The sequence below is a fragment of the Petaurus breviceps genome, unplaced genomic scaffold (genome assembly GCF_028583685.1).
Source record: "Petaurus breviceps papuanus isolate PSGF00001 unplaced genomic scaffold, PetGlider_PUasm1.0 38, whole genome shotgun sequence".
In the NCBI taxonomy this organism is placed as follows: Eukaryota; Metazoa; Chordata; class Mammalia; order Diprotodontia; family Petauridae; genus Petaurus; species Petaurus breviceps.
The window spans coordinates 1,250,472-1,278,124 of record NW_027186304.1 but is presented as its reverse complement, the minus strand read 5'-3'; the positions used below and the strand labels follow the sequence as shown (position 1 = coordinate 1,278,124).

The following is a 27,653-nucleotide window of genomic DNA, read 5'->3' as shown; positions in this document are numbered from 1 at the left end:
GATCTTTAAATTTGCATTCCCATTACAATAATGCAGATATTTTTTGTCACCACTTTAAAGAAAAGATGAGTTGTAAAGGATATTGCCAAGTGGAAAAATCAACATGCCCCGCCTTTTCACCTTTGCTCACACTGTGTCTTTTACCTAGAATGTGTTCTGACTCTTTTTTCATATGTTGAATTTTGTAACTATTCCTTCAAGCTTTTTCTGATATTATTCAAGATCTTTAAAGCAGAAATTATTTAATTTTTTATATTTTTCTCCCTACCATCTAACACAATGCTTGGCACATATTAATTGCTTAATAAATGCTTGTTGATTGATTTACTGATTGGAAACTAAAATACCACCTTCTCTGAAAAGTTTTTCCTGATTCCCTTAATTGTTTCACTTCCACATTACACTTCTTTTACATCTTTCTGATGTGCTCATCATATAACAATATTTACTAATACTACCTTTTATTTCTTATCTCAACCCTGGCCCCTCTTTGGTCTGTAAGTATAACAAAGGCAGGGGCTATCATATTACAAACAAATAAACAATAACCCAAATAAAATAAAATTTTAAAATCACATTATATTTCTACAAATATCTAACACAGTGTTCTGTATATGATAGACACTTAATAAATGTTTTTTTTTAATAAATTATTTTACATTTTTCTAAATGGGGTGTTATAGAATGTACTAACATATAGTACCCAAATTAGAATTTATGTATTTTTAAGTTAATAAAAATATTCTAAAAAATGTCAGCATGAGGCACAAATTCATTGAGAATAATCTGCTGTAGCTGATTTATTTTATCTGCAGTAAATTTATAATGATGTTCTTAATTAGAGCATTCGTTCATACATATATCAGGTGGTTTTTCACATAAGGCAAATTACTTGATGAGGTATGATTTTTAACCTCCCTCCAGGGAAGCTAACATGGTAAGCAAGTTCTCTCACTTAACTGAACTGTGCTGAAAAACATAAATCATATGACATATTGTCTTTTCTCCTCTCTGTTCTAGAAAAAGCTACAATTGAAACTGACCAGTTTCATTTGACAGAGGGAGACTTGGGCACAATGCTGAAGGCAAGGATTCAATAAGACTCTTCAAAGGACAAGGATGGAAAGCTGTTGACAGATGAAAGTGATATTGCTCGGGCTGTTGATGCTGTTTTCATAAAACAAACAGGAGGAAATATTCCCAAGACAAAATATATTTTCCAAAGGTGAATATGAAATGTTAGGACTTTGCCACTCCACCAGAGCATATAATTAAACAATTAGAATAATTAAACATTGGCAGAATCCAAGCAACCCAGGTGGATTATCTCCTGAGGTTATTAAAGAAATGGTAAAGAAATCACACTCAATGGTAAATTTTCTTTGCTATAAGGGCATGACACTTTAAATCCATGAAGTGATTTCTTTCACGTTCAAAATTCTTTAAATTTTTATATTTTAAAGGTTCTATGGCATCAATAATGTGTATACTCCCTCCAAATAGTTTGGATAACATCCTATTCATGACTGCCCATGTCTTACACTTTTATTTATTTCTTTATGTTTAACTTCCAAAGGTGGTCTACCAACATAAGCAGGGCAGAGTGGGAAGGGGCCTTGCATTCAATCCTTTGACATTTTTATGAAACCAATGGAGAATAAGGCATTGAATGTTCATACCTGCATCATAAGCATAAGCTAAATGTCAAACTTTCCTATCTTTAGATTCTGTGAACAGAAATAGGTTACTGAAATTAACTAGAGATATGCCTGGGGGGAATACTGGAATTGGTGTTGAAGACCCGAAACTTAATTGTAGTACTAACACTAAATAGCTGTATGACCTTGTACAAGCCAACTTCTGTATCTGTGCTTCAGTTTCCATTTGTAAAATGGGAAGTATTTCCTCAACTGATGTCAGAGTTGTGAAATATATTAATATCAATTTCAATATGGTTGTCAAAATCATGGGAAAGAGCACTGATAGAGATCTCATCTGGGATTCAGAAAAATCTGGGTTCAGTTTCAAACTCTGGCACAAAATGGTGATATGACACTGTAAAGATCTGTTACCTTTTTGGTGCCCCTGACAACAGACTGCCTCGTTAGAAAGAAGAGAAAGCCCTCTCACAAACACCCAACATAATTGAAATTATTAGTCAGGTTTGATAGATCTAAATACATATCTGGTTATTGTCATTAGTTTTATTTTTTTATGGAAACACTAGAATATACTCTTAATTATGCATATGTGTGTGACCTCTGCAGTATTTGTTACCAATGTCATATGTATGCCTATTCTTCTTTGGATGTTCAAGACTCAGAACTTTGTGTTATCTTTTTTCCTGTTTGACCATTCCTTCTCAGTCTCCTTTGCTGGATGTCCATCCATGTCCACAGACTTATAGTACTCATTACAATAATAAACCTTGATGAGAAGGAACAATTTGAATTTAAAATAATTAATAATGAAAATAAGCATTAATACCTTAAGCATCAAAAGACACTCACATCACTGGAAAAGGACATACCATTCAAGGAAAAGAAAGCAGTATCCTATAATGATAGTACAGTATTAAGTCTTGATAAGCCAAACTACCTGATTTTCTGTGCAAGGGGAAAAGCTTCAAATGATACAATCTTCCATTTGCCTAGTACTTTCCAACTTTCTTGAGAACTTTCTCATCAACATTCTCATTTTCTCCTCACAGGGTACTGCCAGCTCCCAATTAGTGCTAATAATGATGCTCCTGAAACAATTGTGCATATTCAAATTTGCACTATTTTAAGTTATAATGATATAAAATATGGTAATTTATTCCAGCACAATGAAAATATGCAATGTGAATTCAAATAATGTGACCACTTAAGGGGGATCTGTTACTTGCACTAATTGTGACCTATCTGCACTATTATTCCTAATTGACAACTGATTAAATAATTTAAGTGACTTATTCAGGGTAAAGCAATTGGTTAGTGGTGGGTTTAAAACCATATCTCCAGACTGTTGAAGTTGTTCTCTGTCAGATCAGCAAAAAAGTAATACTGGTTTTTATACATGTGATCTTCACTGTTAAGTTACTAAAGTGAACACTATTTAAAATATCCCTAGGGGATTCTGTATTCTGTGTTTCTTACTGTACACTAGGAAAATAGCCAAAATAGCCTCAAAACCCTTAAAACTCTGTAGGCTTTTACTTCATGAGATTTTAGAAAAAAAATTTCCAAAGATAAAATAAAATTTAAATGCCAATAAATATATATTTATTTTCTTAAATGATTTAAACATAGAGGTAAATCTGAGGTAAATATGAACACATTTTCATGATGCATCTGGACATAGCTACTGGTTTCAGTATGTCTATCCATATATTGTTTTTGTACCAAGACAATTTAATGTGTTTATAACAGCCCTTCTGGCAAGACTTGGGCTTGCTGTATTGCAAGGGGGGGTAAACTGCTGAAGTCTCTAGAAGTTTAATTCCCTCACAGCTTGGGGAGAGAGGAAGTTATTTTAAGAATAGGACTAGAGGGTAGAATTTCTGGTTAGAGTAAGACTTTGTATGAGGGTCACACAGACTAGTTCTTTTCCTTTGCTGTTTGGATTTTGAAATGACAGTCTGACTAAAAACAAAAATCCAGTGCATACCAAGACGGTCACAACAGAACTTTTTGTGGTAACAAAGAAGTGAAAACAAAATGAGTGCTCACCTTTTGGGGCTAGACCTAACAAACTGTGATGGATGCAATGGTAGGTTGTTATATACTAATAAGTGAAGGTTATAAGGAATTCAGAGAAAGATGAGAAGATTAATGTGAACTGATACAGAGTGGACTAAACAGAAAAAGAGCATATGTGAATGTGTATGTGTGTTTTTATGTATATGTGTGCTGTATTACATGTATGCATGTGCATGTATTATGTACACATATACATATACACACAAACATATGTCTGTAATTATGGCAGTGAAAAGGTAACTAACAGAAAGTTGACTTTGGAGTTGTGGTTTTACTATTTATACAGTTTCTAACCTTGAGCGAATGGCTTAACCTTTTTGAGCTTCTGCTTTCTTCATCTTTGAAATGAGAAGATTGTTGACGTCTTTGTTTCCTCACTGTTCTAGATTCATGATCTCATGTGGTATTTCTAAATGAAAGTTCTGTTGTTTATCTTCAGCATCCTTTAGATAAATATCTCAACTGCAAATGTTGATTAGAGTTCTGTGAAAGTACAGTGAAGGGGCGGCTAGCTGGCACAGTGAATAGACCACGGACCCTGGAGTCAGGAGAACCTGAGTTCAAATCTGGCCTCAAACACTTAACACTTACTAGCCATGTGACCTTGGGCAAGTCACTGAACCCCAACTGCCCTGCCCTCCCCTCTGCAAAAAAAAATACATTGAAAATGTAAAGGTAACATTTAATGCTCCCTCTTGGTGTAGCTTGGTCCCTCGGTCTCTGTTCTCTGAGCCCAGTGGAGGAACCCCCAACCAGAAATTCAACATGTCTATTTACAAGATCCAGGCAAGAGAGATCTTTGACTCTCGTGGAAACCCCACTGCTGAAGTTGATCTCTACACTGAAAAAGGTCAGTTCCGAGCTGCTATGCCCAGTGGTGCTTCTACTGGTATCCATGAAGCCTTGGAGCTCTGAGACAATGATAAGACCCGCTACATGGGGAAAGGTGTCTCAAAAGCAGTTAAGCACATCAATAAAACTACTTCCCCAACCCTGATTATCAAGAAACTGAATGTTGTGGAGCAGGAGAAGATTGACCAATTAATGATAGAGATGGATGGCACTGATCTAAATTTGGTGCAAATGCCATATTGGGAGTGTCTCTGGCTGTCTGTAAGGCTGCAGCTGCTGAGAAAGGTGTCTCCCTGTACCGCCACGTTGCTGACCTTGCAGGCAATAATGAAGTCATCCTGCCAGTTCCAGCCTTCAACGTGATCAATGGTGGCTCCCATGCTGGTAACAAGCTGGCTATGAAGGAGTTCATGATCCCCCCTGATGGAGCAGCAAACTTTAAGGAGGCCATGTGCATTGGAGCTGATGTCTACCACAACCTGAAGAGTGTGATTAAGCAGAAATATGGACAGGACGCCACCAACGTGGGGCATGAGGGCGGCTTTGCTCCGAACATCCTGGAGAATAAAGAAGCTCTGGACCTGCTGAAGAATGCTGTTAGTAAGGCTGGCTATACTGATAAGGTCATAATTGGCATGGATGTTGCTGCCTCAGAATTCTTCCTATCTGGGTAATATGACTTGGACTTCCAGTCTCCTGATGATGATCCCAGCAGATACATCTCCCCTTCTGAGCTTGGAGACCTCTACAAGAGCTTTGTCAAGGTCTATCCAGTGGTGTCTATTGAAGATCCTTTTGACCAGGATGATTGGGAAGCTTGGAAGAACTTCTGCAGGCATCCAGGTGGTAGGGGATGACCTCACAGTGACCAATCCCAAGTGCATTGAAAAGGCTGTGAATGAGAAAGCCTGCAACTGCCTCCTACTCAAAGTGAACCAGATTGGCTCTGTGACTGAATCTCTCCAGCGGTGCAAGCTGGCCCAGTCCAATGGGTGAGGAGTAATGGTTTCCCATCATTCTGGGGAGACTGAAGATACCTTCATTACAGACCTGGTGGTGGGTCTCTGCACTGGGCAGATCAAGACTGGTGCCCCCTGCCGATCTGAGCGTCTGGCCAAGTATAACCAGCTTCTCAGAATTGAGGAAGAGCTGGGAAGCAAGGCTAAATATGTTGGACAGAACTTCAGAAACCCTCAGGCCAAGTAAGCTCTGTGGCCAGGAGGCCTAAGAGCTCACAGGCACCAAGCACCTCTGTAGAAGTCTGCTCCTGTCCTAAGAATGGGCAGCACCAGTACTAGATGAGTTTTGTTTTGGGGGCAGGGGCCTCTGCTGCTTAACTTCCCTCTCCCCTCCACCCTTCTGTGATGTTCTCACTGCTTTGTTAGAACTGTTTTAAACCAGAGACTTCCTGATCATCTGGCTCTCTGTCAGCAGACCCTTGTCATCCTGTGACTGGAATAGAGTGACCTGTTCTCACCACCAGCCCTGGTGTTGATGTGTGAAGCCATACACTTGTGATGCAGCCCTGATGGGCCCCCAGGCCAGATCCTTAGTGGCTTCTATATGCAGAATAAAAGTATTCAGTAATGCCCCCCCCAAAAAAATGTAAAGGTAAATCCCTATTCCAAATGAGAAGGGACTTACAATTTAGACTATGTAAATGAATAACAAACAATGTTTAACTTTACGCACTACGGAAAATTTCTTCAAAAGATGAAACTATCTCTGTCCTATTTCAAACTATTTTCATAATTTGAAGCCATGTGAAATGTCAACAACCTCACTATAGGATAATTAGTCCTGACAATAGTACATAGTAGACAGTATTGGCACTGTCATCTGGAAAGACCTTGATTAGAATTTCCACAACTTTAAGTTGTTAGATTTTTTCAATTATTTAATATCTTTCTTATTTGCTTACCAAATGAACCCCTTGGATTAGACACCATCATTATTATTCACTCATAGTAATTATCATCTTCCCTCCTTGCTTTTTAGTTTCCTTTTTTGGTGTTGTCTTCTCCTATTAGATTGTAAGCTCCTAGATGGCAAGGACTGCTTAGCACAAGGCCTGGCATATAGTGAGTACTTAATAAGCTTTTATTGTATTGTATTAGATTATATTGCAAATAATCTCGTTTCCAAAATTGTGGGAGCAAAAATCAGAACATGAAGAGTTTGATGCTTTCTCTTGAATAATGGAAGTAAGTTATTCAAAGTGGTCTGCATCAATCATGCACATAATCTGGAGGTAGGGAGATAACTCCCAGGTTTCCTATAGCAAGACAGACTGAGGAAGAAAAGTAGAAAGGTATTTCTTCAGTCATTCAAATTAAAAGGCATCCCAAGTTTGAGATTCTCACAAAATGCTTGGACATTGTTAGATCTAGTGACCCAACAATTTGCTTGTGAGATTCCTCCAGGAATTTCGTGGGGAATACGATTCTGATTTCCATTCTGGGATTTTTACTAGTACTTAATTCAACTTTGTTGAAGCCTGAGTAAAACTAAGCTTAGCAAATGATGAACCAAACTAACAACCTTGCCATAATGAGTTAAGGATGTCAATAACCCTCTAGACCAGTATACTTTCTTGATATTTCAAGTTGATTATCACCTGCTTATTATGTAGAAAATACTGTACTAACCTTCAGTATAAAAATACAAGCAAAAAGAAAGAGTATACCTTCCCTCATGAAGTTTACATTCTAACGGGAAAAGAAAATTTCTAAAGAGATCAGAATCTAGCATGATGCTTACTTATCCTGCTTCTGGTTTTTTTTCCTTCTAATATAATTATTTCCCAAACATTGATTTTTTTTCTAATAACACATATTTACCATGTGCATGTAAACACAAAGAAACTGTCTTTGTATCCCATTAGATAAAAATTGTTGCCCTTATACTCAATCTTTCTAACACCTAAACTCTAAAAGTGTCCCACTAATTCCTTTCCAATTTATTTCAATGGTAAACCCTTGAAAATTAGTTCAATGTAAGTGTTAATGATGTAAATAATATTGCACTAACACCTCAAAATATTAACACATCTATTATAGTTAACAATCCATTCTTCTCTTCTGGAATGAAAGACATTTTTAATGTTAAGAAAAATTAATATTAAATTTAAGGACTTCTATAAGAGTTAGGGAATTTGCTTTTTGTAATTAAAAGAAATATTAAGATAGATAATAAACCCCCAAGTTAAAATTTGAACTTTAGTTAAAACAGTGAAGAGGCAGCTGGGTGACGCAGTGAATAGAGAACTGACCCTAGAGTCAGGAGGACCTGAGTTCAAATCTAGCCTCAAACACTTAACACTTACTAGCCATGTGACCTTGGGCAAGTCACTGAACCCCAACTGCCCTGCCCTCCCCCCTCCAAAAAAACAAAAAACAAAAAAAATAGTGCATTGAAAATGTAAAGGCAAATCCCTATTCCAAATGAAGAGACGTATAATTTAGACTATGTAAATGAATAATAATAATAATAAAACAATTCAGTACTTATGAAAAATGTTGCCAGTTATAAATGATTTTGGCTTGACTTCAATGCCTTTGGGGGAAGGGGGAGTAAGGCAGTGAGAGTCTCAAAACTTCATTACTGAAGTTCAAAATTCATGGTATTCTCTAGTTCCTCATCAAGGTAGCAGCTCAGGATGCTAACTAAGTCTGGGTTGTATTCTATTGTTAATAAAATTATTCTTTTTGAGTGGACTTTCTGGACCTATATTTTTATTGGAGTAGGGAACTTCTGGTGACAATATTCTCTCCACCAAACTGTTTTATAATTTGGATACTTAGTGAGTTGGAAAACTGAGAGATTAAGCAGTATCCCCAGAGGTACACTGCCAGAATTTGAACCTAATCTTTGTTTCTAATGTCAGTCTGTATCAAGCATGACATGTTGCCTCTCCAGAGAGCAGATACCTGGTTACTAATTTCTTGAGTTCAAATAAGTTTGATTTTCTGTAAAGGGTAAAAAGTGACTATAGTGTATATTTCTGCACATAGTTCAAATGATATAAAATAAAGAGAAGAATTGTTTTCTGTGGGCAATAGAACTTCAAACTTTGAAAAACACCTTTCCTCTGAAAATATGAACACCATTTCTAGATATCACTGATCATTTCTGTCTTTGGCAGTCAGCAGACATAAATAGTTTTCTTTAAAAAGAAAATGCATTGAGACACAGAAGTAAACATCTCTAACCTCAAATATCATGGAGTGAACTGAAAGAGGGAAATAGTAACTTACAAAAAGTAATAAAGTCTCAAACTAATCCAGACTAATTGGGGTATGACAATCCTAAATTAGAGAAAGGTCTCTGTTATAAAATATTATTAAGAAATACAGTTCTGTCCCTTCTAAATGTACAGTTACATCAAAGTAAACCATGAAAATATTGGTAGATAGAACTGCTTCCCCACAGGCATCACTGAATACCCAGGGATAAATAATTGACTCAATGGTTTGCTTGTGAATGGAAGCTATAAACTAAGTTCCTCCCTTCCTCCCTCCTTCATAATCAAGTTTACACTAATAATTTGCTTTAACCAATGAGAATTTATTGAGCCTGTATAATGTGTCATCCACTCTGTTAGATATTAGAAACTCAAAGGAAAAAATGAAAAATGTCCTTCCCCTCAATGAACTTACATTCTTTAAACAGAGGCACATTTAATAGATGCAAATTTTCACAGAAAATAAACAGAAAGTAATTTAGGAAGCAGGAAGTACAAGTAGATGGAATGTTTCATATGGAAAGTGGAAACTGAATATAATTAAGAAGGAAACGAGCTTTGAAAAGGCAGAAGTGGGAAAAGAAGTTCATTTTAGGCAGAGCCGGTGGTCTATGCAAAGTCATGGAGACAAAAACATATTTAAGGAAGTAATTTTTCATAGCTCACACACTGAATAACTTCAGATCTGCCCTATCAGATCACTACAAATTAGTGAAGGTAATTGTACCCAAACTCTGACCTGAAAGATATTGCAAAACCTATTTACATTCAAGGCAATTTTGTGCCTATACAGATGAATGAATATTGAAGGAAAATAGATGGAAAAATTTATGTCAAAGACAGAGGTAATGAATGTCTCATTTGATATTAGGACCTATTTAGTTCTGTCCCACAATCACAGTTTTAGTGACAGAAGGTATCCTTATGTCCTTGACTGAAAAAGAATCACTATTATATTGAAGGCATTTTTGTCAATCAAATTTATGGCTTCCATAGAAAAGTTAGGAATTATGCCCTCTCTTTAGAAATTCCCATTTGACAAATCATATAGGAAATGACTACTCAGTAAACAACTACTTATTTCCATATTAAATCATATTTCCAGAATACATTACATGAGGATGGTAACTATTATACTATCTGACTAATAACAATACAAAAATAGCAGGAGAGTTTATATTTGGATCAAATTTATTGAGATGGATTGTAATAGGAGTAGATAAAAAGTCCTACATAGCCTCAAAGAATTAACTTCACAAGTTCACAAGGGAGAGGTGTGACCAAGTCTTATAAAAACCCTGGTTTTTGCAAAACAAATCCTCTCCAGGACTGCCTTAGAAGTCATGGTAGTTTTGCTGTACTTTGCCCTGGTCAGACCACAATTGAGCAGTGGGACTCTGAGTTTAGATTTCCATATTTTAGGACAAATATTGGCAAACTGGAATTAGCAAAATTTGTAATAGGGCAAAGGTATATCACATGATGGTAAACTAAATGAAGAGACAATTTTAACGTGAAGAGGAAAAGACTCAGGGGAGATATGGTGACTGACTTCAATTATTTGAATTTCAATTATTATTTTATTATATTGTTATATTATATCTATTATTATTTTCTTCATGACTTTTGAGGGCATAAATAGTAACTGAGGATACAGGTTTAAGAGAGACAGATTACAGCTTGATGCAAAGGCAATGGTTGATGATGGAGATTCCCTGACATTCATAATGGGCTGCCTCAAAAACTAGTGGGTTTCCCTTTATTAAAGTTATACAAAAGACTAGAAAATAATTTATTCAGGGTATAATAGAAGGAATCTTAAACCAAGTATGGATTGTGTTTAGTAGACTAGATGGTACTTGGGATCATATCCAATTAAGAGATTTTAAGGTTCTGGGATATTCTGGATTATGTAAACCCTGTCTGAAAGCCCAATATGGGACAATTTCTTCAGTGTTGGAGACGAATGTTCTTCCCTAATTAAGAGATGGTGCAGAGTTGGTTCCAGCCTTCTTCAGACTTCTTTGGGACTGTTCAAGCATTGATCTGCTTTGGGCACTACTAGCTTCAAGAGGGAAGATAGAAGCTAAATCCACTTCAGGTTGCTGAATGAAAAGACTGGGAAAATATAACAGAGCTATCAGGTTTCATCATGACCCTATTCCCAACTTGCTATAGTAGAGACTTCAGAAAGTTTCCATTTGGATAAGATCTAGAATTCTGTCTTGATTGAGCAGTTATCTCACTCCCAATGGAAAAGCTCCTTTACTCTTTATTGCGTAGTATATGTTCTCTTATGTATACCTTCTCTGATTTTAATTTCACTACTAATTTGGATAAATGGTTTTCTTTATTGTTTGCTATGTGTATTCACTGTGGAACAGGTATTCTATGGGGAATGGTTCAAGTCTTGATATAAAGCTTGAAGTCCTCCTTCCCAGCAATAACAAAAAAACAGTGATCAGAAGAAAGCTTGAGCTTGATCACATCCCCTAAATTAACAATATTCAAGGGAGAAATTAGACACAATTCTAGCCCAAGTACCCCTTTTTCCAACGAGACAGAGTGGCCTCTGAACCAAAATTCCTGGCAGGAATCAAAGTCTCTTTTTCGGGGGCAGAGTCAAGATGGTGGAATTGAAACAGGACTTCCACACAACTCCAGCTCCCACCTCCTCCAATTCATATAAAAGGTAACTATAAATAAACTTTGGAGCTACACAACCCACAAAATTACACAGAGAAGCTAACCTCCCACTAAGGATAGCCTGGGAGGCCAGCAGGAAGTGTGCAGCACAGCATGTTGGGAGCCTAGCCCAACCCCATGCAAGGCAGAGGTTTTAGCCTCAGGGCAGCCACAACCAGCCACCAGCTAGAGGAACTTCGGATCACCAGCAGCATTGGCAGTTTCCAGAATTATCAACCTATAGATGCTAAGGACAAAGTGAGAGACAATTGCAATGTGGGCTTTGTGAACTGGGAGTTTGGGAGTGCAGTCAGGCCATTACCTCCAGGAGGGAGAAGTGGCTGAGGAGCTGCAGCCATACAGCCTCCACCATATGGCTGCATTAGAGCTCCTGGCCTGCAGATTGTAGGGGGACCAAGTGACCAGTCTGAGGGGCAATCACTCTTTCTTTAACCTGCTTGGATCTTGATCACTGCCTAGGGTGGAGGTCCTGGGTTGCGTGACCAGTTTACCATGTGGAGGCTTCAGAGAGGACACGCAACTAATAGCTTCAGCAGCTGCGAAAACCCCAGAGATTTGGGACAAACCTCACCCCTCTGGTAGCAGAGTTCTACTGTGGAAAAAAGCTCAAAAGTCAAGTAACTGAGTGGCAACATGAACAAACAAAGGAAGCAAGGCAAGCACAGCAGTTCAACTTCGGATTTCTTTTTTGGGGCCAAAAAGGATCAGGGGATGGAATAGGAGGAAGACGGTGAAGTCAGAACTCCTGCACCAGAAGCTTCCAAGAAAAGAATAAGCTTGGGGCAGTCAGGTAGCACAGCGAGTAAAAGCACCGGCCCCAGTGTCAGGATGACATGGGGGATCAAATCCAGGCTCAAACACTTAGCACCTACCCAGAAAGACCTGGGTAGGTGCTAAGTTGAGCAAGTTACTTAACCCCAATTGCTTAGGGGTGGCTGTATCAGCAATGCCATATTCACAATGCCTATAGAGATTACAAATATGCTGATATAATTAGCCATCACAAAATATGTCATGTTTGCCATATGGGGAAATAAACTAGAAAATTTATTAAGATACCAAAAGACTGAGTCCCAAAACCAGAAAGTGAAAGCCATCAGAGTAGTTATGACATTGGCACAGGTAGATAAAGTAGAAAGCACCCACATTCTCAAGCCTTTAAAAAAGAACAGGCTACCTCAGGCAAAGGTCCTCCTCTCCCCACGCACAGCAACCACCCAGTGTCCGGGAAGCGCGCTCCCAGCAGCTCCGGCCCCTGGCAGTCCTCAGCAGGAGTCCTTAGCAGAAAGTCCTTAGCAGTCCTAACTCAAAAAAAAAAAAAAAAGGCTTCGCGCAGCCGCTGCCTCTGCTGCTGCCGCCGCCGTCGCAACCGCCACCAACCGCTGCCAGCCACTGCAGGACCGCTAGCTCGGCTTTCACTTTCTCTCGCTTTCCGCTTTCTCTTGCTCCGCCCCTTCCTGCTACGTCAGCACGTCCTTGGCTTTCACTTTCTCTGGCTTTCGCTTTCTCTGGCTTTCACTTTCACTTGCTCTGCCCCTTCCTGCTATGTCAGCACGTCCATGGGGCATGGAAGATCTTTAAATCCCATAACCCTTACAGTGGCCAGGTGGCTCAGCGAGTAAGAGCACTGGCCCCAGTGGTGGGATGACCTGGGGCATCGAATCTGGGCTCAGATACTTAGCACCACACCCAGAAATAACTGACCATGTAACCTTGAACAAGTTACTTAACCCCAATTGCTTTAAAAAATAAAAGAATAAGCTGCTTACAGGCCATAGAGGAGCTTAAGAAGGATTTTGAAAACCAAATAAGAGAAGTGGAGGAAAAATTGGGAAGAGAAATGAGAACCATGCAAGAAAATTATGAAATGAGAGTCAAAAACCTGACTGAAGGAAAAAACACCTTAAAAAATAGACTAACTCAAATGGCACAAGAGGCTCAAAAAGGCAATGAGGAGAAGAAAGCCTTAAAAAGCCAAATTTGCTGGATGGAAAAAGAATCTCAAAAGCTAACTGGAGAGAATCATTCCTTCAGAATTAGATTGGAGCAAATGGAAACTAGTGACTTTATGAGAAATCAAGATACTATTAAACAGATCCAAATAAATTTTAAAAAAATGGAAGGCAATGTGAAATATCTCATTGAAAAAACCACTGACTTGGAAAATAGATCCAGGAGAGTTAATTTAAAAATTATTGGACTACCTGAAAGTCATGATCAAAAAAAGAACCTAGAAATCATCCTCCAAGAAATTCTCAAGGAAAATTGCCCTGAAGTTTTAGAACCAGAGGGCAAAACAGAGGTTGAAAGAATCCACCAATCAACCCCTGAAAAAGATGCCAAAAAGAAAATTCCTAGGAATATTATAGCCAGGTTCCAGAGTTCCCAGATCAAGAAGAAAATATGACAATCAGCCAAGAAGAAACAATTTCAATATTGTGGAAACACATTTAGATTAACTCAGGAGCTGGCAGCTTCTACACTGAGGGATCGAAGGGCTTGGAATGTGATATTCTGGAGGTCAAAGGAGATGGAATTAAAATCAAGAATCACTTAACCAGAAAAATTGAGTGTCGTGTTTCAGGAGAAAATATGGTCATTCAGTGGAATAGAGGCCTTTCAAGGATTCTTGATGAAAAAACCAGAGTTGAATAGAAAATTTAACATTCAGATACAAAAAAACAAGAGAAGCATGAGAAGGTAAACAGGAAAAAGAAATCATAAGGAACTTATCAAATTTGAACTCCTTACATTCCTACATGGAAAAATGATAATTGTAACTTATAAAACTTTTCTCAGTATGAAAATAGTTGAAGAGAATAGAAATGTATGTATATATACATATATATATATATATATGCCTATATAGTAGGTTATAAAGGTGTATGAATACATATGTGAATGTGTGTATATGTGTACAGGTATACATAGACAGAGGGTATAGGACCAGTTGAATAGGAAGGAATGATACTTAAAAGGTGAAATTAAGAGGTGAGAGAGGAATATAATGAGAAAAGATAAGGAGAGATAGAATGGGGTAAATTTTCTCATGTAGAAGAGGCAAGGGAAAACTGTTACAATGGAGGGGAAGAACAGGAAGACAAAAGGGAATGAGCCAACCTTATTCTCAATGCATTTGACTTAGGGAGGGAATGACATACACAGTAAATAGGGTATCTCACCCTCCAGGAGAGCAGGGGGGAAGGGGATGAGAGGAGGGAAGATAGAAGGGAGGGCAGGCTGGGATGGAGAGGCAAGTTGGAAGCACCCACTTTTGGAAAGGGACAGGATTAAAGTAGAGAATGGAACAAGTGTGGTGTGGCATGGGGTAGAGGGAAATATAGTCAGTCTTTCACAATATATCCACTATGGAAATATTTTGCATAGCTACACATATACAACCTATATTGAATTGCTTATCTTCCTAGTAAAGGTGGGTTACGAGGGAGATACGGAAGTAATCTGGAATTCAAAGGTTTAAAATCAAATGTTTAAATATATATATATATATATATTTATTATTATTATTATTATTATTATTATTATTTTACATGTAACAAGGAAATAAGATATACAGGTCCTGGGGCATAGAGATCCACCATGCCCTACTCTAAAGTTGGAGGGGGTATGGGGGAAGATATATGAGAGAACAGATAAGGGAAGGGGATATTCAGTGGAATCTCTGTTCTGGGGTGGTGGGTAGTGGAAAAATGGGGAGAAAATTTGCAACTCAAAATCTTGTAGAAATGAATAATGTAAACTAAAAAATAAAAATAAATAAACTATCTTTTGAAGAATAAAGGGAGGGGGAGGGTGAAAGTTGTCTATTCTGCCTACCTTCAAAATACACTGTGAAATTCTCAGGTAAGGGAATGGCCCTGTCCTACATGTGATCCCTTGCTGATTACCCTAACTTATGATTACATCACTGTCAGCCACATAGACTTGGATCAGCACTACACCTTAGCCTTGTAGTTGCTTTGTCTCATTTCTTTTCATAGATAAGGGATCAAAAATAGATATTTTTTAACTGGGGTTTTATGGAGCATTTGATAAATAACCTGCTAATCTGGTTGAAAAGGTGGAGAGAAGTGAATAAATTATTCATTTTATGAATTTATAAATTTTATATTTATATATATAATTTTATATTTATATATAAAGAAAATTAGATAGATTTGGGACTGGTTGAGTGGCCAAAATCAAAGCAGACTCATTAAATATTTATAAGTATCTGCTGTTTTAACATTTTTATTAACAAATTAGATAAAAAATATGAGTTAAATGCCCTTCAAAATGGCAAATGACACAGCACTGGGAGGTATAGCTCACTCAATGAATGAGAAATCTGTACATAACTGGGAATATATTTAACTTGCAGAAGAAAGAAATCTGTGGAGAGGTGTAATGTAATACCAAGGAAAGGCAACTTCCCAGGTTCAAAATACCAGCATAGGTGCTCTCTATTTTATTCAGTAACAAACCCAGAACAGAGAAGATCAAAACATGACATCATTCAAAATACAGCATTTACTAAGTGTGATTAAATCATCTCCAAGGCCTACCCCACCCCAGGACTTTCCAATCATTCAATCAATTACAAAGTCCCTGTTCTAAATACTACTCCACCCCTAGGCTATACCTTCTTTTGGTCCACCACAAAACCCCTCTTCTCAAATGGAGATTAGTTTCCAAACATAAGTAAAATACATTCATTTGCTCAACCATAGAACACAAAAAGGTCAAAAGTTCCCCACCCCTGGATCACAATTGAATCTACCCCAGAGTTACATCAAGTTTAAACACAGCACTTAATACCCAAATGGAGGTCTTTTCTTCATCTTGACACGAGGCAAGTTCTCAGCAATCTTAGTTCCTGGGGAGACAAGGCTTAGCAAGGCCATAAGATACATTGCCAGTCCCTTCATGAATTTATCCTCTGTCTGTAGAACAGCCCTAGAACCCCTGAACACATTAGCAAAGCCCTCTCCCAGGATTTCTGTAAACATACAACAAGAAAATCCTTCTTCAGGGCTTCTGAACCAACAGAAAGGCTCCCAGACCCCTGCAACAACAGCACTGTCCTTCACCAGTGGACAGTATTCATTCTGTCTGCCGGACAGTCTCCAGACCCCTGCAACAACAGTACTGTCCCTCACCAGTGGACAGTATTCACTCTCAGTACTGTCCCTCACCAGTGGACAGTATTCACTCTCTGTCTGCAGGACAGTCTCAGGCCTTCTTAACCAAATGCCAGGTTCCAGGACTTCTTCAACAGGACAGTCTTTCACCAGTGGACAAATCTGGCAAAATAACATCAAAACAGACAGACAAAGTACCAGCAAAACAGCCATGTCTCCTCAGTCCTTGGCAGCTCAGGGGGCAGGTCTCAAAAGTCCAGGGCAATTCAAAGCGGCCACCAGCAATCTCTTAGTCTCTCCCTCTCCACGAGGTGCTGCTTCCAAAAAGAACTTCCGCCTCTCTCTTGTCTCTCCAAATCTACATCACCAGCTCCTCCACTTCAGGACTTTCTTTTCACATCAACAAGCCCATCCCACAGGTGGGATTAACAAACTCTGGGTTTTAATACAATCAATTTGAAAACCAAGCCAATACAGGGGAATCTTTAATTGCCATTACTATCACAAGAGGGCAGAGTGGCATATTGAGAGTGGGGTATGGTAGTTCTCATAAAGTATTTTAAGGGTTGTCACATGGAAAGGAGATTAGATTAAGCAAATATAGGCTGATGTCAGGAGACAGAAACCTTATAAAAGTGGAATGGGGGACCTGAGAAGTAAGTGGATTCCCTTTCATTAGAGGCATTCTAACAGATAATAAATGATCATTGCCAAGATATTTTACATTGAGGTTTTTTTTTTCCTTTTTTTTTGGGGGGGGGGAAGCAGTTTGAGTGGGACTAGATAAATGATAAGGTCACTTCCAACTCTAAATTATGTGATTCTGTGAAAAATTAATCCACAGGAAAACGGATCATAATCCTTCTAATTTTACATAGGCTAGCTCTCAGACAAAACACATATAGTATATTACCAATAATCAAAGTCTTTGTCACAGGGCTGGGTCTGGCAGAGCTAAAATTCTACTTGAATAACATAAAAAAAATTATCTTTTCCTAATACCATGAGACATCAGACTTGGACTTTAATCTACTCAACATCTTACTGAAATGGAATAAACACTTTTGCATGTTTTATAGGAATAAATAGCATAAAATATTGAAAATACCAATTTCATAACAGAAAACTATAAGTACCTCTAGACAAAACATTTATATGATGAAAAAATGGCTTTATTAACTGTCCTCATGAGAAAAGATATAAATTATAGAAACAGAGCAGTCCAATAAGTTGATTTGTTCTTTCAAGTGCCCGTTCATTCACACTGAACTGAGTTTGCCAGGCTAATATATAGTTTGACCTATGCACAGCAGGGTATAGAGGCAGCATAGCATACAGGTAAAGGGTTACCTTCAAAGTAAGTCCTGTGACCAAGTTCTGTCTCAAACTAATGTTGGGTATGTGACCCTAAGGGAATTATATAATTTCTCAGTGCTCCTGGAAATTCTCTAAGATTATAAATTCAAGGACTTTGATTTATTTTGTCAGAAAAAATTTCCACAAACATGATCCCTACTTAAAAATATTCTTCAGGAATGAAAATTTCCACAAGTTTTCAAAATCAGTCCATTTTCCATTGCATACTTAATATTAAATTTTATTTTGTCTCCATAAAGTTTGTTCAAAGAATAGGAAAGACAGTTCAAAAAGAAGTGTTACTATTAATATTTGGTCCACATGTAAAAGTTTTTTAATAGCTAAAATTTTAATTTAAAATGCTCACTTTAAAATTGTAGGTAAACTTTATATACATCTAAAAGCTATTATCACAATGGAGAATATTCAACAATCAGGAAGAAAAGCCAGTATATTGAGAATATATAAACTCCTTAGATTGTTAGTGAAAGTTATTTCAAATTCCTTTTTTCTTAATTTTTTATTCATTTTAAAATAAATATAAGTCAAGAAAAGGAAAAAAAGAACATTTCCATGTACACAGCAGAACATGAGAGGGTTCAATATGAAACAATGAATTTCCATTTTGAGAAAATCTATGTAATAAATACTACACATTGTTTTCAAAACTATCCAGCTTTTCTCTGCTTCCTTCTAGGTTTTCTTTTGTTTTCTGTACATATACATATACATATACACATACACATACACATACACATACACATACACATACACATACATATACATTTATCTGGAAGTGGATAGCATCTTCCCTCACAGGTCCAAGTCTTTCATTTTTTTTTCAAAATCAACCAACTCATCGTTTATTATATCACAGTATTATTCAATCCCAATCATATACTGCAGTTTATTTAGCAATTTCCCAATTGAAGAGCACCTATTTTAGCCAATCTGATAGGTATAAGATGATAGCTCAAAGTCATTTCAATTTACATTTCTCTAATTGAATATGGTTTAGAGCACTTCTTCATATTATTATATATAGTTTTGATTTCTTCATTAACTGCTTATTCATATCCCTTGACCATTTATCAATTGAGGTACAACTCATATTTTGACAAATTTGACAAATGTATTTATATTTGAGAAATAAGACCTTTATCTGAGAGATTATCTATGAAAGTCCCCCACACCACAATTTTCTACTTTCCTTTTAGTCTTGACTATATTGGTTTTATTTATATAAGAATTTTTTATTTAAAATAAGATTATCCACTTCACACCTCAGCAGTTCTCTTTATTTGTTTCTTCATATATTACTCTCCTATCCATGAATCTGATAGAATTTTAATTCTGTGTATATCTCTCACTTTAATTGTGTTTCCAGAAAGCTATATATTATTGAATTCAGATTTCTAATGCATTCTGCTATTCATTTCTGTTTTATGAGTAAATTCATCACATTCACATTCAAAGTTATTATTTATTTTGTATTTCCCTCCATCCTATTTTTCCTCATTACCTTTATCATCCATCCTGTTTACTCTATCCCTCCTCACTTCTACCCCCACTACCTTGCCCTCCTATTCCTTAATCTGTCTGCCCATCTGAGTTTCTCCCATATCCTCTCCCCATGCCCCACCTTAATCTACCAATCTTTAAAAGTCACTCCTTTTTCCTATACCCCTCCATCTTATTTCTTTCTAAATTTAGAAGATGTTTAAACCCTTCTAGATGTATATTTTGTCCCCTCTTTAGCAAATTTCTGATGAGAGTAAAGTTCCAGCACTATTTGCCCTCCCCCTATTTGCTTCTTCTATATCAGTTCTTACTTTCATTACCAATTTGTATTGAGATAATTACTCCTTTTAATTTCTCACTATGCAGTTTTATTTTTTGGAATCACCACATCCTACACAGCTCAGCCTAAGCCTTTCTTTCAAACCACCCAAATAATGATGATAGTCATAAAAATACTAATAACATTTCCACATATAAGAAATAAACAATTTGACTTTGAGTCCCTTCTAATTAGTCTTTAAAGCTTACTTTATATTTCTCCTGGATCTTATATAACAAATTTTCATTAAGCTCTGCTGTTTTTGTCACAAATACCTGGAAATCTTTCAATTCCCCAAATGTCTTTTTTTTTCCATTTAGGAGTATACTTTAACTTTACCAATTAAGTTACCCTTGGTCATAACCCTAGATCTCTTACTCTATGAAATATGGTGTTCCAGGACTAATGGTCCTTCAAAATAGCAGGTGAAAGGTCTTGTGTAATCCCGATTATAGTTCAATGATATTTAAATTGTTTTTCTTTTTTCTTATTGCTTGCAATATTTTCTCTTTAACCTGGGATCTTTGAAACTTGGCTATGATATTCTTATAAGTTTTCCTACTGGGATCTCTTTCAGGTGATGATCAGTGGACATTTTTCTATTTCTGCTTTACCTTCTTGTTCAAGAACTTCAGGGCAATTTTCCTTTATAATTTCCTGTAATGTATTGATTCTCTTTATTTTTTAGTTGTAAATTTCAGGTAATACAACAATTCTTATATTCTCTCCTTAATCTATTTTTTTGAAGGGTTCCAACGTTTTTGTTACTCATCCTTCTGCAGTGGCATACAAAAATGCCAGCCAAGGAAATAAAGGGTTAGGGAACGTAATTTATGCCTGGCAGGGCTCAGCGCTTTCTCCACGATGGCTTCTGGAAACATTCTCTCGGAAGGAAGGGCTCTGGGAGCTGGGTAGGGACCCGCAGCCTCGGGCCCCACTACTGACACTTGACAAACCCTCTCAGATCTTCCAGAAAGCTGATGTGCTCTTGCTGCTCTAAGGCCATGCTGAGCTCGATCAGTTCTTCTGCAAACGTCTTGTGCACCGCATGGTCAGCCAGGAAATCCATCGAGGGATCATACAGGTCCCAGCCCAGGACGTCCGTGTGGCACGTGTAGTCTGTATCCTTCCAGCAGGATTCGCTGGTGGGCCAGGCTAACTTCCCTGATGGAGAAGATGTCCCTCTCCTCTTCCTTCTGTCCAGCCGTGTCCTGTGCATGGTGACAGCCCAGCACAAGGGGGCTCTTGTACCCTCCTTCACAACCTTCACCAACAAGCTCAGGGTTCACCTAAACTCCAGCTCTTGCTGTTCTGATGTTTTCTGTCCCTCCTCAAATGTCTGTGGGATACTGTTGTTGATAGTGAATGTGGCTGGGATCCTCTGGCCATCTAATCTCCAGATTAGCTGGGCTTCTCTCCCTCACGCACCCAGTTCCCGATATCCAGACATCTTGGGGAGGGATTTGTGTTTCTGGATTTTCCTCTCCTTTTTTATTTCACCTGTCAGAAATTCAGCAAAGGCCTTGTTCCCCTCGTGTGCCCCCCGCCCTGCACTTACATGAGCATAGGTGGGGCATGCTCTGGGGCGGGCCTGGCCCGCTGGTAGCTCCTCCTCCCACACTGGTGACAGCGGCCACTGGGGGACACAGCAACCAGGGGGAGACCCCGGCCGCAGGGCGCAACAGCGGGGCCAGCAGCAGGGGGGACAGGACTGACACACGCGCAGAGGTGGGGTGATGAGACCTTCTTAATCTATTTTCAAGATCAGTTGTTTTTCTGATGAGATGTTTCACATTCTCTTCCACTTTTTCATTCTTTTGTTTTTGTTTTGTTACTTCTTGGTGTCTTAGAGCTTCACTGGCTTCCCTTTGCCCAATTCCAGTTTTCAAGGAATATTTTCTTCCTTAAGTTTTTGATTCTCTATTTCAAGTTTGTTGAATTCTTTTATTAATTTTCTTGCATTGTTCTTATTTTTTCTAATTTTTCCTTGATCTCTCTTTTGATAATTAAAATCATTTTCTAAGTTTTTCCAAGAAATCGTTTCACAATAAAGCACAAACTTGGGGCTATTTGACATCTCTCATCGAAAAAGGAGTGACTATTTTAGCTCCATTATCTTTCTCTGAACATGGACCCAGATCTTCTCCATCCCCATAATAGATGATCTATGGTTGGGTTCTTTCTCTTTTGCTTGCTCATTTGTATTTTTATCTTATTTTTAATAGCTTACTATTATAATCAAATTCTAGTCCCAGAGTGTGGGGAGTGATGCTTCAGGTCCTTTTTACTGTTATTTTCTGAGCTCTATCCCAACCTTGGGCACTCCTCTCCACTTTTAAGCCATGGCAGGGCCCCCTGTCATGCAGTTCCACAAAGGCTTTTGCTCTCTGATCCCTCTGGAGGCTGTAAACTTCAGTTTTCCTCTTTGCCCTGGAACTGAATCGAGGGAATCTGCTACAGCTGCCCACAGCCAGCAGGGTGTGCACATCTACTACTACAGTCACCAAGAGTGTACTAGCTCCTTCGCTCACAAAGTCACATTCTGTAGCTATGTCAGGTCAGCACAGCAGTGCTGAGTGTCCCTCCACAGTGGGAGGTTCTTTAATCTTCTCCTACTCAGTCATCTGACCCCAATATAATATTATCTATAAGGTGAAAGCTTCTGAGGCTGAGGCTACCTACCTGAGCTGCTCTCAGAGATTCTTGTTTGTTGATTCCACAAAGTCAGTCTGGAGATATTAGCTCTTCCTTCAGGCCAAACCTCCACCCCTCAAGGTTGAGACTTTCCTGAGATCCTCTCAAGTTGACTTAGGTGGTCAGCTACTTTAACCTGACTTTTTTTCTACTGTTCTATGTTCACTTAAAGATGACGTTCTGTCTTTTTTTGTGGAAGAAATTTGGAGAACCTAAAGTTTTCTAATCTATTATGCAGTCTTCCGAGAATCCTCTTCCCCTTTTCAATTTCAACAGCTTTTACCAGTATGCAAGTTTACAACACTTGTATGATAAAAGTAGTCATTCAGTTCAAAGGGGAAAAACAATCTGTCAAATTGCTTCCCTTTTTGGCTAAACCATGTCCCAAAACAATATGGATTCCTGATGGCAAACGGAAATAATCTTCCCAAAATATTTAATGTCCATAGCCCTGACTGCGTGATTATAAATTTATAGTGTCTTTAGACGATCTGTACTAGTTGTTATCATGCATGGGTGTCATAATAAAGTTCCTTTTCAGACACTAACGATCCCACACACTTACCCTGGCTCACAGAAGGAATCTCTACAATAATGAATGCTGGTTTTTCGGGGTTTGTTTTTTTTTATTACCACAGTTTCCACTGGCACTGGGTTATACCAAAGACCACTGACTCAGAACGCATAACTCTCACTATGTTCTTTCTTTCTTGTTTCCTATAGATGTTAAAGTGACACGTTTTTGTGTATCAGTGTTCTAATTACTATATCCAGAGATATAACTAAGGAAAAGCAATGAGTACTCTGTCTCAAGGCCCCAAATTCATGCAGCAACTTGCTCTGGTTTTCTGCTCCCCTGATGGTAATCTTCTCACTACTGAAGTTTATGTGTTCAGGTCTCCCACAGCAGGGGTAAATGTATAGTCTCTGCCAGATTATCTCCCATGTGTTGGTGACCAGAGTTTTTTCTACAGATTCAGTGTTGGGTCCTCTCCTAAGAAGCTATGGTTGCCCCATAGCAATGTCATGTTTCTTAAACTGAAAATCAAAATTTCCAGTTATTATCCTACCTACACTTTTGCCCGAAATTTCTCCCTTTTCTTCTTCCCTCCTTCTTCCTCTTTTCAACTTTTCTTTATCCTCTTTCCCCAGTTCTCTTCCCCCCTTTTTGTTTTCCTTTCATCAACCTCTGATTCCTCTTCTTTTCAGTCTCCCACTCCTTCCTCTATCACTCCTTTTCACAAGAAAGGGGGACGGAGAGGGCCTGATGAATGTTCCTGTAACTACTGATTTCTAAGAGATGCTCAACAATGTCTTTTGATTTGCAAAATAAAGAGGTGCCTGGAATGCAGTCAATAATTGTTGCTAGAAGCTCAGCTAATACTTTGGCTATATAACACAATTGAATTGTTTAAGCCTCCAGTCCAAGCCTTTATCACTCTATGCATTTTGAAAAATTTTGACAGGTATAGGCATAGTCTGAGTGTTATTCTTCTTAACTTTGCTGGCATAATTGAATTCACCCAAACTGATGAAATCAAAACATAATCCAGTCTTGAGTAAATTGTATGTCTAAATGAATAAAAAGTATAATCCCCTGTAGATGGATTTCTCCAGCTCTCTTTGAGATTGTATTCTAGTTTGTTCAGATATTTACCGACCAAATTTCGTCTCTGATCCTTAAGAATTACAAAATGAAAGGATTTATCCAATATTGAATTCATTACTGCACTAAATAAAAAGGGTCTATAAATGCCTATTGTGGGTGCTACTCTTCGCAGTTACTTCAGTTTCTAGGGGTTAAAAGGAAAGCAAAAATTCATAAAGATCATCCACTGCCAATTCACATCCATTAAGTAGATTATTTCTTGGTGAAATGCACTTTTAATGAAATAGCATTTTCAAGACTAATTTCAAAGGCATTTTAGTAATCCTAATCCTAGAGATAACTAATTAAGTAAGCCAAGTTAATGTTAAAGGTGATAATTTATTTGGGAGTAATAATTTAAGTCTTTCTTACCCTTATACTGTAAGAATCTAGCATGATCAACCTAGCATTTTAAACTATATTTGGGAATAGTTTCCTCTTTACAATGAGTAGTAGGCATAATTGACATGATTTCATATTTCTAGAATACAGTTTTTTAAATGTGCAAATTCCTTTAAGAGATTGAACCAATCAACAGTACCTGATTATACAGTTTTCCATATAGGCTGTATTATGGAATCCCATCATATCTTTTAGTTTGGACATTTTTCATTTATACTTTAACCCATTTTCTTTTAACACTGTCATTCTAATCTGATGAACATATGTTGAATTCTTCAGTTATTTTTTTTAATAAAGTTATTCATTAGCTATAGGAAAAAGTCTTACTTTCATAACTAAAAATATTCAAAAATAGAACTCAAATGCTGAAGAATAAGTAAAAATTCAATTCCTTTTCCTTTAACTGCCCACCCTCCACTCTCCACACACCTTTTTTTGATTCTTCCTAAGCAACTGCCTCAGAAAGATCTGAAATCCAAGCCTCAGAAAATTAGGAACTTCATGATCCTGGGCAAGTCACTTCACCTCTGTCTCTCTTGGTTTCCTCTACTGTAAAATGGGTATGATCTTAGCACATACCTGCCGTGACTGTTGTGAAGATCAAAGATTATAATATTTGTATATCTCTTAGCACAGTAATTGGCATATAATAGTGCTTAATGAATTATTGTTTCCTTTCTTTCTTCCACTTAAATTAGGAGAGTACATCCTCTTAATATGTTTTTGAAGAGACATTACTAAACTACCATAGATGAAGAAAATACTGAACATCTGAAGCAGGTTATTTCCTCAAGGTGCTTACATAATTTATTTCAATTAAAACAAACATTTATTAAATGTATACTTAGTGTATTATTTAAGTGTTGGAGATACAAAGATGCGATCCAGAAAAATCAAATCTACTCTAGGCCAGAGGATAAAAATACTAGCAAGTCTCTCATCATTAATTTAATTTTACCAGGCATTTTTTTCTCCTTTTCTCCTCCCTTCTTTCTTCTATATACTATAGTAAATAACTTAAGGGTGAGAGTCCTAGTCTTTATTTTTTTTTAATAAATTTAACTTAATTATTATTGGCATTTCTCTCATAGTCTATGAGATACTTTTACAGCCATCACATCTACTGCTACCTTTTTTATCTCCCCATCTTTTCTCAGTGTCTCTTTGGCTATAACATGATATATGATATGCTTGTTTTGTTATTACAAAGATCCCATGAGCCTTAGTGCTTTTAATATTTTTACTTTAATCCTTTTATCTAGAAACACTGCCATAATGTCCTGTGGGCATGCAGTGAACACTGATGACAAGAACACGTTTCTTTTTGTTCTCTACCTTTTTTCTCCCTTTTCTATTGGACATAAGAAGAGAAAGGACTTTCCTCTCTCTTCCTGACGTACAACAGACAAAGATAATCTCGATCTTCTTTCTTTTTCCTAATTTTTCAATGGGTCAAGAGAACAGAGAAAAATGACTACTTAATCTAGCTCTTCATTTTACTTGGAAGTAGAACAGTAGAAAAAATGAATTCCTCTCTGGTTAGTGGCAGGTGAAAGTACAGCTTTGCCTGCCTATCCCCCCTTAAAATTGTGTATTTATATAGTGATGGGATTCCTTCATAGGAATCAAAGTATTCAGAGCTCTAAAGGATATTAGAGATCATCTAGTCCAATCTTCTCACTTTGCAGATGAGGGAATTGAATGTGAGAGGAGTTGAATGTCTTGCTCAGTATCGTATAGATATGTGGCATTTTTATGGCAACACTATTAACTACTATCAAAATGACCAGAGTTGGAGTCAGGAAATTTTATCCTGTCCCTGGTATTTACTAGCTGTGTGATTCTGAGCATGTCTTTAGCATGCTGAGACTTTGTTTCCTTATCTGTAAAATGGATGTAATAATGATTGTACTGTCTTCTTCACAGTGATACTGTGGACCATCAACTGAAATAAGCAATGTAAAATGCTCCAGAAGGGAGTAAGAAGATAGGACTAAAACAAAAGAGGAAATTATATTTCATTTCTGAAATACAATAAATTACGTGGTCAACAAATTTATTCTTACTTTTTATATATTTAAAAATTGAAAAGTAGAAAAGTTTGAAAAATCTCAGCATTGTGGCTGATCTTCAGTGAAAGTTTTGTGGATGAATATGGACAAGAATCTTGTAGATTATGAAGACATGGATGGATTTAATCAACAATGCTACAAAAGTTACCTAAACGTCAATGAGATTATAGATTCATTAAAGTAGAGTAGCATGAGATCCTTTCTCAAATACTAATCTGGGGGTTGAAGTAAAGTACAGGTATGTGGAAGAGCTTAAGAAGGAGAACTTTTATAACACCAATGCAATATTCACAGCACCCACGGCAGCTATGAATATGCTGGTGTAGTTGTGAATCACAAAATGTAGCAGGCTCTCCACATGGAGAACAGAACCAAAGCATTTATACAAATGCTTTTTGAAAGAAAGTCCAGAAAGTCAAATTCATTACAGTAACCATGAAGTTGGTACACATAACCAATGCAGTGAACACCCACATTCCCAAGCCTTCCCAAACCTTCCCTCCCTCAGGCATTCAATACAAAACAAGAGTCCCTCAAGCAAGAATGCCCCCTCTCTCCCTCACAGTAGCTCCTCAGCCACCACGCTGCTTTCATCTAGCAGTTCTGTCTCACTCTCAGCTTGGGCTCAGCTTTTTATCCTGGTCATTAGCTCTTCCCTGCCCCACCCCTTCCTATTGCAACAGCAAGTTCCTCCCACTGTGGGATTCACAAATTCTGTAAGCAGAAACCTCAGCTTGTAACAAGGTGCTAAGTACTTGTTTGCTTGCCATTATAAGGGGCAGGGAAGACCTTCAAATCCCCATTACCATTACAACAATGAATGCCAATAATGAGCTTCACCTTCAGAGAGCTAGTCTGGTACTAACAAAAAGCCAGTGGTATTGTTAATGCATCCCTGCACAGGAAACCCATTGAGTCATATCTCTTTCCTCATAGCCCACGCTACTATGTTCCTGGCC

At 37.6% G+C, this 27,653-nt stretch overlaps 1 long non-coding RNA gene and 1 pseudogene across 1 annotated transcript; one reads left to right on the top strand and one right to left on the bottom strand.

Moving 5' to 3' along the window:
• Window positions 1-4,421: 4,421 nt before the first annotated feature.
• LOC138170312 (uncharacterized) lies at window positions 4,422-6,164 on the bottom strand. The gene is made up of 2 exons (XR_011170568.1): window positions 6,060-6,164; window positions 4,422-4,803 (listed from the first exon to the last, which is right to left on the bottom strand). It is a non-coding gene; the product is annotated as an uncharacterized lncRNA (long non-coding RNA).
• Window positions 4,506-6,176, top strand: LOC138170311 (alpha-enolase pseudogene; annotated as a pseudogene).
• Window positions 6,177-27,653: the final 21,477 nt, after the last annotated feature.